The sequence below is a fragment of the Mercurialis annua genome, linkage group LG2 (assembly GCF_937616625.2).
Source record: "Mercurialis annua linkage group LG2, ddMerAnnu1.2, whole genome shotgun sequence".
Taxonomy (NCBI): Eukaryota; Viridiplantae; Streptophyta; class Magnoliopsida; order Malpighiales; family Euphorbiaceae; genus Mercurialis; species Mercurialis annua.
In genome coordinates, this window is record NC_065571.1 from 26,361,430 (window position 1) to 26,373,190 (window position 11,761).

An 11,761-nucleotide genomic window follows, 5' to 3' on the forward strand; every position below is an offset into this window, starting at 1 on the left:
TCAAACAAATCCAAACATTTCACATTTTTAGCTATTTAAGCCAAATCTTTACAAATGTTACAAAACAAAATCAAACGTTTCACCTTTTTTACAATTTAAGCCAAACGTTTACAAACGTTACGAAACAAATCCAAGATTTTCACTTTTTTAGCAATTTAAGCCAAACGTTTAAAAACATTACGAAACAAATCCAAACGTTTCTCCTTTTTAGCAATTTAAGCCAAACGTTTACAAACGATACGAAACAAATATTTCACCTTTTTAGCGATTTAAGCCAAACATTTACAAATTGTACGAAACAAATCCAAATGTTTCCCCTTTTTAGCGATTTAAGCCAAACATTTATAAATGCTACGAAACAAATCCAAACGTTTGACCTCTTTAGCAATTTAACCCAAACATTTACAAAAGTTACAAAACAAATCAAAGTGTTTCACCTTTTTAACAATTTAAGCCAAACGTTTACAAACGACACGAAACAAATCCAAACATTTCACCTTTTTAGCAATTTAAGCCAAACATTTACAAACGATACGAAACAAATCCAAGCTTTTCTCCTTTATAGCAATTTAAGCCAAACGTTTACAAACGTAATGAAACAAATCTAAGCTTTTCACCTTTTTAGAAATTTAAGCCAAATGTTTACAAACGTTACGAAACAAATCCAAGTGTTTCCCCTTTTTAGCGATTTAAGCCAAACATTTAAAATCATTACGAAACAAATCCAAATATTTCACCTTTTTAGCGATTTAAGCCAAACGTTTACAAATTGTACGAAACAAATCCAAATGTTTCCCCTTTTTAGCGATTTAAGCCAAACGTTTATAAATGCTACGAAACAAATCCAAACGTTTCACCTCTTTAGCAATTTAAGCTAAACGTTTACAAACGTTACAAAACAAATCAAAGCGGTTCACCTTTCTAGCAATATAAGCCAAACGTTTACAAACGACACGAAACAAATCCAAACATTTAACCTTTTTAGGATTTAAGCCAAACGTTTACAACCGTTACGAAACAAATTTAAACGTTTCCCCTTTTTAGCGATTTAAGCCAAACATTTACAAACGTTACGAAACAAATCCAAACGTTTTGTCTTTTTAGCGAATTAAGCCAACCGTTTACAAACGTTACACAAAAAAACCAAACGTTTAAAACGTTACGAAACAAATCCAAACATTTCACATTTTTAGCTATTTAAGACAAATCTTTACAAATGTTACAAAACAAAACCAAGCGTTTCACCTTTTTTACTATTTAAGCCAAACGTATACAAACGTTACGAAACAAATCCAACCGTTTCACTTTTTTAGCAATTTAAGCCAAACTTTTAAAAACATTACAAACAAATCCAACTGTTTCTCCTTTTTAGCAATTTAAGCCAAACGTTTAGAAACGTTACGAAACAAATCCAACCGTTTCTCCTTTATAGCAATTGAAGCCAAACGTTTACAAACGTTACGAAACAAATAAAACTGTTTCACCTTTTTAGCAATTTAAGCCAAACGTTTACAAACGTTCCAGAACAAATCCAAGCGTTTCACCTTTTTAGCAATTTAAGCCAAACTTTTACAAACGTTACAAAACAAATCCAAACGTTTCACCTTTTTAGCGATTTAAGCCAAACGTTTACAAACGGTACAAAGCAAATCCAAACGTTTCCCCTTTTTAGCTATTTAAGCCAAACGTTTATAAACGCTACGAAAAAATCAAAACTTTTCGCCTTTTTAGCAATTTTAGCCAAACGTTTACAAACGTTACAAAAAAAATCCAAGCGTTTCTCCTTATTAGCAATTTAAGCCAAACGTTTACAAACGCTACGAAACAAATCCAAAGGTTTCACCTTTTTTGCGATTTAAGCCAAACGTTAACAAACGATCACCTTTTTTGCGATTTAAGCCAAACGTTAACAAACCATACGAAACAAATCAAAACGTTTCACGTTTTTAGCGATTTAAGCCAAACGTTTACAAATGATACGAAACAAAATCCAAATGTTTCTCCTTCTTAGCGATTTATGCCAAACGTTTACGAATGTTACGAAACAAATCCAAACGTTTCACCTTTTTAGCGATTTAAGACAAACGTTTACAAACATTACGAAACATATCCAAACGTTTCGCCTTTATACCGATTCAAACCAAACGTTTACAAACGTCACGAAGCAAATCCAAACGTGTCCCCTTTTTAGCGATTTAAGCCAAAAGTTTATAAATGTTTTGAAACAAAACAAAAAGTTTAAAACGTTACGAAACAAATACAAACGTTTCACATTTTTAGCGATTTAAGCCAAACCTTTACAAACGTTACGAAACAAAACCAAGCATTTCACCTTTTTAGCAACTTAAGCCAAACGTTTGCAAACGTTATTAAACTAATCCAAGCGTTTCACCTTTTTAGCAATTTAAGCCCAACGTTTACAAATGTTCTGAAACAAATGCAAGCGTTTCACCGCTTTAGCAATTTAAGCCAAACGTTTACAAACGTTACGAAAAAAATCCAAACTTTTCACCTTTTTAGAGATATAAGCCAAACGTTTACAAAGGTTATGAAACAAATTCAAATATTTCACCTTTTTAGAAATTTAAGCAAAATGTTTACAAACGTTACGAAACAAAACCTAACGTTTCACCTTTTTTACAATTTACGCCAAACGTTAGCAAACGTTGCGAAACAAATCCAAGTGTTTCACCTTTTTAGCAATTTAAGCCGAACGTTTACAAACGTTACAAAACAAATCCAAGCGTTTCACCTTTTTAGCAATTTACGCCAAACGTTAGAAAACGGTGCGAAACAAATCCAAGTGTTTCACCTTTTTAGCAACTTAAGCCAAACGTTTCCAAACGTTACGAAACAAATCCAAGCGTTTCACCTTTTTAGCAATTTAAGCCAAACGTATACAAACGTTACGAAACAAATCCAAGCGTTTCACCTTTTTAGCAATTTAAACCAAACGTTTACAAACTTTACAAAACAGATCCAAATGTTTCACCTTTTTAGCGATTTAAACCGAACGTTTACAAACGTTACAAAACAAAACCAAACATTTCACCTTTTTAGCAATTTATGTCAAACGTTTACAAACCTTACGTAACAAACCCAAACATTTCCCCATTTTATCGATTTAAGCCGAACTTTTAAAAAATTATCAAACAAATCAAAACATTTCACCTTTTTAGCGATTTCTGCCAAACGTTTACAAACGTTACGAAACAAATCCGAATGTTTAACCTTTTTAGTGATTGAAGCCAAATGTTTACAAATATTACTAAACAAATCCAAACGTTTCACCTTTTTAGCGATTTAAGCCAAACGTTTACGAAGGTTATGAAACAAATCCAAAGGTTTCACCTTTTTAGCAATTTAAGCCAAACGCTTACAAACGTTACGAAACAAATCCACGTGTTTTACCTTTTTAGCAATTTAAACCAAACGTTTACAAACATTACGAAACAAATCCAAGCATTTCACCTTTTTTGTAAATTAAGCGAAACGTTTACAAACGTTACCAAACAAATCCAAGTGTTTCACCTTTTTAGCAATTTAAGCCAAACGTTTACAAAGGTTATGAAACAAATTAAAACGTTTCCCCTTTTTAGCGATATTAGCCAAACGTTTACAAACGTTACAAAATAAAACAAAACGATTCCAAGCGTTTCACCTTATTAGTAAATTAAGCCAAACGTTTACAAATGTTACTAAACAAATCCAAGCGTTTCACCTTTTTAGCAATTTAAGCCAAACGTTTACAAACGTTACGACGCAAATCCAACCGTTTCCCCATTTTAGCGATTTGAGCCAAACGTTTACAAATGTTACGAAAAAAAACTAAATGTTTAAAACGTTACGAAACAAATCCAAGTTTCACATTTGTAGCGATTTAAGTCAAACCTTTACAAACGCTACGAAAAAAACCAAACGTTTAAAACGTTACGAATTAAATCCAAACGTTTCACATTTTTAGCGATTTATGCCAAACCTTTACAAACGTTGCGAAACAAAATCAAGCGTTTCACCTTTTTAGCAATTTAAGCCAAATGTTTACAAACGTTTCAAAACAAATCCAAGCGTTTCAAAACAAATCCAAGCGTTTCACCTTTTTAGCAATTTAAGCTTAACGTTTACAAACGTTCCGAAACAAATCCAAGCGTTTCACCTTTTTATCGATTTCACCCAAACATTTACAAACATTATGAAACAAATCCAAATGTTTCTCCTTTTTAGCGATTTAAGCCAAACGTTTATAAACGCTACGAAACAAATCCAAACGTTTCACCTTTTTAGCAATTTAAGCCAAACGTTTACAAACTTTACGAAACAAATCCAATCGTTTTTTCTTATTAGCAATTTAAGCCAATGTTTACAAACGCTAGAAAGAAATAGAAGCATTTCACCTTTTTAGCAATTTAAGCCAAATGTTTACAAAGGTTACGAAACAAATCTAAGCGTTTCCCCTTTTTAGCGATATAAGCCAAACGCTTACAAACGATACGAAACTAATCCAAACGTTTCCCTATTAAGCAATTTAAGCCAAACATTTACAAACGTTATGAAACAAATCAAAGTGTTTCACCTTTTTAGCAATTCAAGCCAAACGTGTACAAACGACACGAAACAAATCCAAACATTTCATCTTTTTAGGATTTAAGCTAAACGTTTACAACCGTTACGAAACAAATCCAAACGTTTCACCTTTTTAGCGACTTAATTCAAACGTTTACAAACGTTACGAAACAAATCCAAACGTTTTGCCTTTTAGCGATTTAAGCCAAACGTTTACAAACGTTACAAAACAAAACCAAACGTTTAAAACGTTACGAAACAAATCCAAACATTCCACATTTTTACCTATTTAAGCCAAAATCTTTACAAACTTTACGAAACAAAACCAAGCATTTCACCTTTTTACAATTTAAGACAAACGTTTACAAACGTTACGAAACAAATCCAAGCGTTTCATTTTTTAGCAATTTAAGACAAACGTTTAAAAACATTACGAAAAAAATTCAAACGTTTCTCCTTTTTTGCAATTTAAACCGAACGTTTACAAACGTTACAAAACAAAACCAAACATTTCACCTTTTTAGCAATTTATGTCAAACGTTTACAAACCTTACGTAACAAACCCAAACATTTCCCCATTTTATCGATTTAAGCCAAACTTTTAAAAAATTATCAAACAAATCAAAACATTTCACCTTTTTAGCGATTTCTGCCAAACGTTTACAAACGTTACGAAACAAATCCGAATGTTTAACCTTTTTAGTGATTGAAGCCAAATGTTTACAAATATTACTAAACAAATCCAAACGTTTCACCTTTTTAGCGATTTAAGCCAAACGTTTACGAAGGTTATGAAACAAATCCAAAGGTTTCACCTTTTTAGCAATTTAAGCCAAACGTTTACAAACGTTACGAAACAAATCCACGTGTTTTACCTTTTTAGCAATTTAAACCAAACGTTTACAAACATTACGAAACAAATCCAAGCATTTCACCTTTTTTGTAAATTAAGCGAAACGTTTACAAACGTTACCAAACAAATCCAAGTGTTTCACCTTTTTAGCAATTTAAGCCAAACGTTTACAAAGGTTATGAAACAAATTCAAACGTTTCCCCTTTTTAGCGATATTAGCCAAACGTTTACAAACGTTACAAAATAAAACAAAATGATTCCAACCGTTTCACCTTATTAGTAAATTAAGCCAAACGTTTACAAATGTTACTAAACAAATCCAAGCGTTTCACCTTTTTAGCAATTTAAGCCAAACGTTTACAAACGTTACGACGCAAATCCAACCGTTTCCCCATTTTAGCGATTTGAGCCAAACGTTTACAAATGTTACGAAAAAAAACTAAATGTTTAAAACGTTACGAAACAAATCCAAGTTTCACATTTGTAGCGATTTAAGTCAAACCTTTACAAACGCTACGAAAAAAACCAAACGTTTAAAACGTTACGAATTAAATCCAAACGTTTCACATTTTTAGCGATTTATGCCAAACCTTTACAAACGTTGCGAAACAAAATCAAGCGTTTCACCTTTTTAGCAATTTAAGCCAAACGTTTACAAACGTTTCAAAACAAATCCAAGCGTTTCAAAACAAATCCAAGCGTTTCACCTTTTTAGCAATTTAAGCTAAATGTTTACAAACGTTCCGAAACAAATCCAAGCGTTTCACCTTTTTATCGATTTCACCCAAACATTTACAAACATTATGAAACAAATCCAAATGTTTCTCCTTTTTAGCGATTTAAGCCAAACGTTTATAAACGCTACGAAACAAATCCAAACGTTTCACCTTTTTAGCAATTTAAGCCAAACGTTTACAAACTTTACGAAACAAATCCAATCGTTTTTTCTTATTAGCAATTTAAGCCAACGTTTACAAACGCTAGAAAGAAATAGAAGCATTTCACCTTTTTAGCAATTTAAGCCAAATGTTTACAAAGGTTACGAAACAAATCTAAGCGTTTCCCCTTTTTAGCGATATAAGCCAAACGCTTACAAACGATACGAAACTAATCCAAACGTTTCCCTATTAAGCAATTTAAGCCAAACATTTACAAACGTTATGAAACAAATCAAAGTGTTTCACCTTTTTAGCAATTCAAGCCAAACGTGTACAAACGACACGAAACAAATCCAAACATTTCATCTTTTTAGGATTTAAGCTAAACGTTTACAACCGTTACGAAACAAATCCAAACGTTTCACCTTTTTAGCGATTTAAGCCAAACGTTTACAAACGTTACAAAACAAAACCAAACGTTTAAAACGTTACGAAACAAATCCAAACATTCCACATTTTTACCTATTTAAGCCAAAATCTTTACAAACTTTACGAAACAAAACCAAGCATTTCACCTTTTTACAATTTAAGACAAACGTTTACAAACGTTACGAAACAAATCCAAGCGTTTCATTTTTTAGCAATTTAAGACAAACGTTTAAAAACATTACGAAACAAATTCAAACGTTTCTCCTTTTTTGCAATTTAAGCCAAACGTTTACAAATGTTACGAAGCAAATCCAGGCGTTTCTCCTTTTTAGCAATTTAAGCCAAACATTTAAAAACGTTGCGAAACAAATCCAAACGTTTCCCCTTTTTTAGGAATATAAGTCAAACGCTTACAACCGTTACGAAACAAATCCAAATATTTCACCTTTTTAGCGATTTAAGCTAAACTCTTACAACCGTTACGAAACAAATCCAAACATTTTGCTTTTTTAACGATTCAAGCCAAACGTATACAAACGTTATGAAACAAATCCAAACGTTACCCCTTTTTAACGATTTAGGCCAAACGTTTACAGACGTTACAAAACAAATCCAAACATTTCACATTTTAGCTATTTAAGCCAATTCTTTAAAAATGTTACGAAACAAAACCAAGGTATTCACCTTTTTTGCAATATAAGCCAAACGTTTACAAACGTTACGAAACAAATCCAAGCGTTTCACCTTTTTACAAATTTAAGTCAAACGTTTACAAACGTTCCAAAACAAATCCAAGCGTTTCAACCTTTTAGCAATTTAAGCCAAACTTTTACAAACGTTACAAAACAAATCCAAACGTTTCACCTTTTTAGCGATATAAGCCAAACGTTTACAAACGGTACAAAGAAAATCCAAACGTTTCCCCTTTTTAGCCATTTAAGGCAAACGTTTATAAACGCTACGAAACAAATCAAAACGTTTCGCCTTTTTAGCAATTTAAGCCAAACGTTTACAAACGTTACAAAACAAATCCAAGCGTTTCTCCTTATTATCAATTTAAGCCAAATGTTTACAAACGCTACGAAACAAATCCAAAGGTTTCACCTTTTTTACGATTTAAGCCAAACGTTTATAAACGATCACCTTTTTTGCGATTTAAGCCAAATATTTACAAACGATACGAAACAAATCCAAACGTTTCACGTTTTTAGCGATTTAGGCCAAACGTTTACAAATGATACGAAACAAATCCAAACGTTTCCCCTTCTTAGCGATGTATGCCCAACGTTTACAAACGTTACGAAACAAATCCAAACGTTTCATCTTTTTAGCTATTTAAGCCAAACGTTTACAAACAGTACGAAACATATCCAAACGTTTCGCCTTTATACCGATTTAAGCCAAACGTGTACAAACGTTACGAAACAAATCCAAACGTTTCCCCTTTTTAGGTTTTAAGCCAAAAGTTTACAAACGTTATGAAACAAAACAAAACGTTTAAAACGTTACGAATCAAGGATTCAAATTAACTTAGAAGCATGCAACACCTATCTTATAATTTGAATCCTCACAACCCTTATCAAACCATTATTAATCAAGATTAAATCAATATACTCTAGCATTACAAACACAGTAATTAGCAAACGAAACCGAGAATAGCCAAATGTTGATGGGTCCGAAATAATGGATTCAAACCGCAATCAATAGCTCGAAACGATATACGACTAACATACTAAGAGATTATATCCTTAAATCAATCAACAAAACATGGCAAAAGAGGAAATGATTCGGCAGCAACCATGATTATTCAAGAACAGTGTATAGCATCTTAAAACGGTACACCGTACGGCGATTAGAAAGAGATCGTGTACGTACCGTTTTATGAAAACGAGGTGGGGGATCGAAGGTACGCGAGTCTAGAATTTCCGAGATCGAACAGAATCAATTTCGATCTAAAAACGAAATAGAGCGATCAAAAATACGGAATGTCGCTAAAAACCAAAAACTGAAATTAATGGAGTTATGGAAGCTTACCGGGACAGCCACTTTGAATGAAGATTGCAGCTTCGTTTTTCAGAGAATGAGTAAGGGAATGGGGGCTAGGGTTTGTTTGTAGAATGGAGAAGAGATTATGTTAAAAGTTACGTATTTAAGTAGGTCGGAGTAGGTTAGAATAAGTGACGAAACTACCCCCACGCAAGGGTGGAAGAAGTTTCGAACGGGAATAGCCTTTCAGGCCTGATTCCCGTTCGAAAATGGCCTGGTCTCGAACGAGACCATGCCCCCAACAAGATTCTCGTTCGAGAATCATAAAATTCTCGAACGGGAATTTGTCTTCCATTATTTTTTTTTTGTTTTTTTAAAATAAAAATTAAAATGGTTGAACCTAGATCAACCCCAATCCCGAAACAACTCGAATCAAACCGCTATCATCGAAGTTACTTCAAAACGACCGAAAAATTGTCGGAAATTATCGAAAAATAAATGTAAAATTTTACGGGATATTACATTATTCCCAACTAATTAAAAATTCGTCCTCGAATTTAACACGATAAGCAATTACCACCAGAACAACACGTAACACAAGTAAAAATTATAAAAGTCACAAAAATCAAGATATCGTACCTCACGGAAAAAGGAAAGGATAGCGATTCCGCATATCCGACTCGGTCTCCCAAGTACACTCCTCTACAGAATGATTGCGCCAGAGAACTTTGACCATCGGAATCTCCTTGTTCCGCAATTTACGCACTTGCGCATCAACAATCTCAACTGGCTGTTCCTCATAGGCCAGCTCTTGGTCAATCTCAACACTCTGAGGCACAATCACGTGCTAAGGATTAGAAATGCACTTCCTCAACATAGAAACATGAAACACAGGATGTACTAACGACATGTCTGGCGGAAAAACCAGACGATAAGCCACAGCTCCAATCCTCTCTGAAATCTCATAAGGACCAATATACCTCGGTGCCAACTTTCCCTTGACACCAAAAAAAACCACGCCTTTCATAGTCGAAACCAGAAGAAACACGAAATCACCAACGTGAAACTCAATGTCTTTCCTCTTCGGATCAGCATAACTCTTATGCCGACTAAAAGCAGTCTCTAACCTCCGTTTGATCAACGGTACCTTCTTTGAGGTAATCTGAATAATCTCCGCTCCCGAGAATTTACGCTCTCCAACCTCCTCCCAACAGATAGGAGATCTACACTTGCGCCCGTACAAAGCCTCATACGGCGCCATCTCGATACTCGCGTGGTAACTGTTGTTATAAGAAAACTCAATCAACGGCAAATGAGTATCCCAGCTACCCTGAAAATCAAGAACACACATCCTGAGCATATCCTCCAACGTCGGAATAGTCCTCTCAGACTGACCGTTAGTTTGAGGATGAAAAGATGTACTGAAATCCAACCGAGAACCCAAGGATTCCTGTAACGCTTTCCAGAACCTCGAAGTAAACACAGAATCTCTGTCTGAAACAATAGAAACCGGTACACCATGCAAACTGACAATCCTGTCGATGTACAACTAAGCCAACCTCGAAGCAGTATACGAAACCTTAATCGGAAGGAAATGAGCTGACTTGGTCATACGGTCAACTATAACCCAGATGGAATCGTACCCCTGTCGAGTACGTGGTAAACCAACCACAAAATCCATGGCAATCCGCTCCCACTTCCACTCTGGAATAGGTAGTGGCTGCAGATAGCCAAAAGGTCTCTGATGCTCCAGCTTCAACTGCTGGCACGTCAGACACTTAGAAACATACTCCGCGACATCCTTCTTCATCCCGCTCCACCAGTAGGTACCCTTAAGATCATGGTACATCTTACTAGAACCCGGATGAACACTATAAGCAGATTTGTGCGCTTCTTTCAGAATCTGGTCCCTCAAACCATCTGAATCCGGAACACACAATCTCGAACCATGTCTCAGAACACCATCCACAAAAGTAAACTCAGAATTACCGTCCTGCTGAATCTCCTCAATAATCTGTTTCAACTGTGGATCCTCAGCTTGTAAAGCTTTGATCCGTTCAATCAAAACAGGTTGCACTTGTAACTGTGCCAACAAACAACCGGCCTGAGAAACCTGAAAACCATAGCCTGAAGCTATCAAACTGTGCCACTCTCTAACCATGGGTCTACGCCCAATCTCAGAAATATGAGCCAAGTTGCCCGAAGACTTGCGACTCAACGCATCGGCTACCACATTAGCCTTACCAGGATGGTACTGAATAGTACAGTCGTAGTCTTTCACCAACTCTAACCACCTCCTCTGTCTCAAGTTCAACTCTCTCTGATCAAAGATATACTTCAAACTTTTGTGATCAGTGAAAATCTCACAAGTAGCACCATACAAATAATGTCTCCAGATTTTGCAGCGCAAAAACCACAGCTGCCAACTCCAAATCATGAGTAGGGTAATTCACCTCATGCTTCTTCAACTGTCTGGAAGCATAGGCAATCACCTGTCCATGTTGCATCAGAACGCAGCCCAAACCAATCTGAGACGCATCACAATACACTGTGAAACCATCAATGCCAGAAGACAATGCCAAAACCGAAGCTGTAGTTAAAATCTCCTTGAGCTTCTCAAAGCTCGCCTCGCACTTGTCAGTCCACTCAAACTTAACACCCTTCTGTGTCAGTTTAGTCAACGGTGCAGATATTCTGGAGAAATCTTGCACGAACCGACAATAGTAGCCAGCTAAACCCAGAAAACTTCTGATCTCGGTAACTGACCTCAGCCTCTGCCAATCCATAACCGCCTCAATCTTCTTCGGATCAACCTTGATCCCATCTTTCGACACCACGTGTCCTAGAAAGGTAACCTGATTCAACCAGAACTCACATTTTGAGAACTTAGCATACAACTGATGCTCACGCAACGTCTGTAGTATAGTCCTCAAATGGTAAGCATGCTCCTCCTCACTCTGAGAATAGATCAAAATGTCATCAATGAAGACGATAACAAATTGATCCAAAAACGGCTTGAACACTCTGTTCATCATATCTATTAACGCTGCTG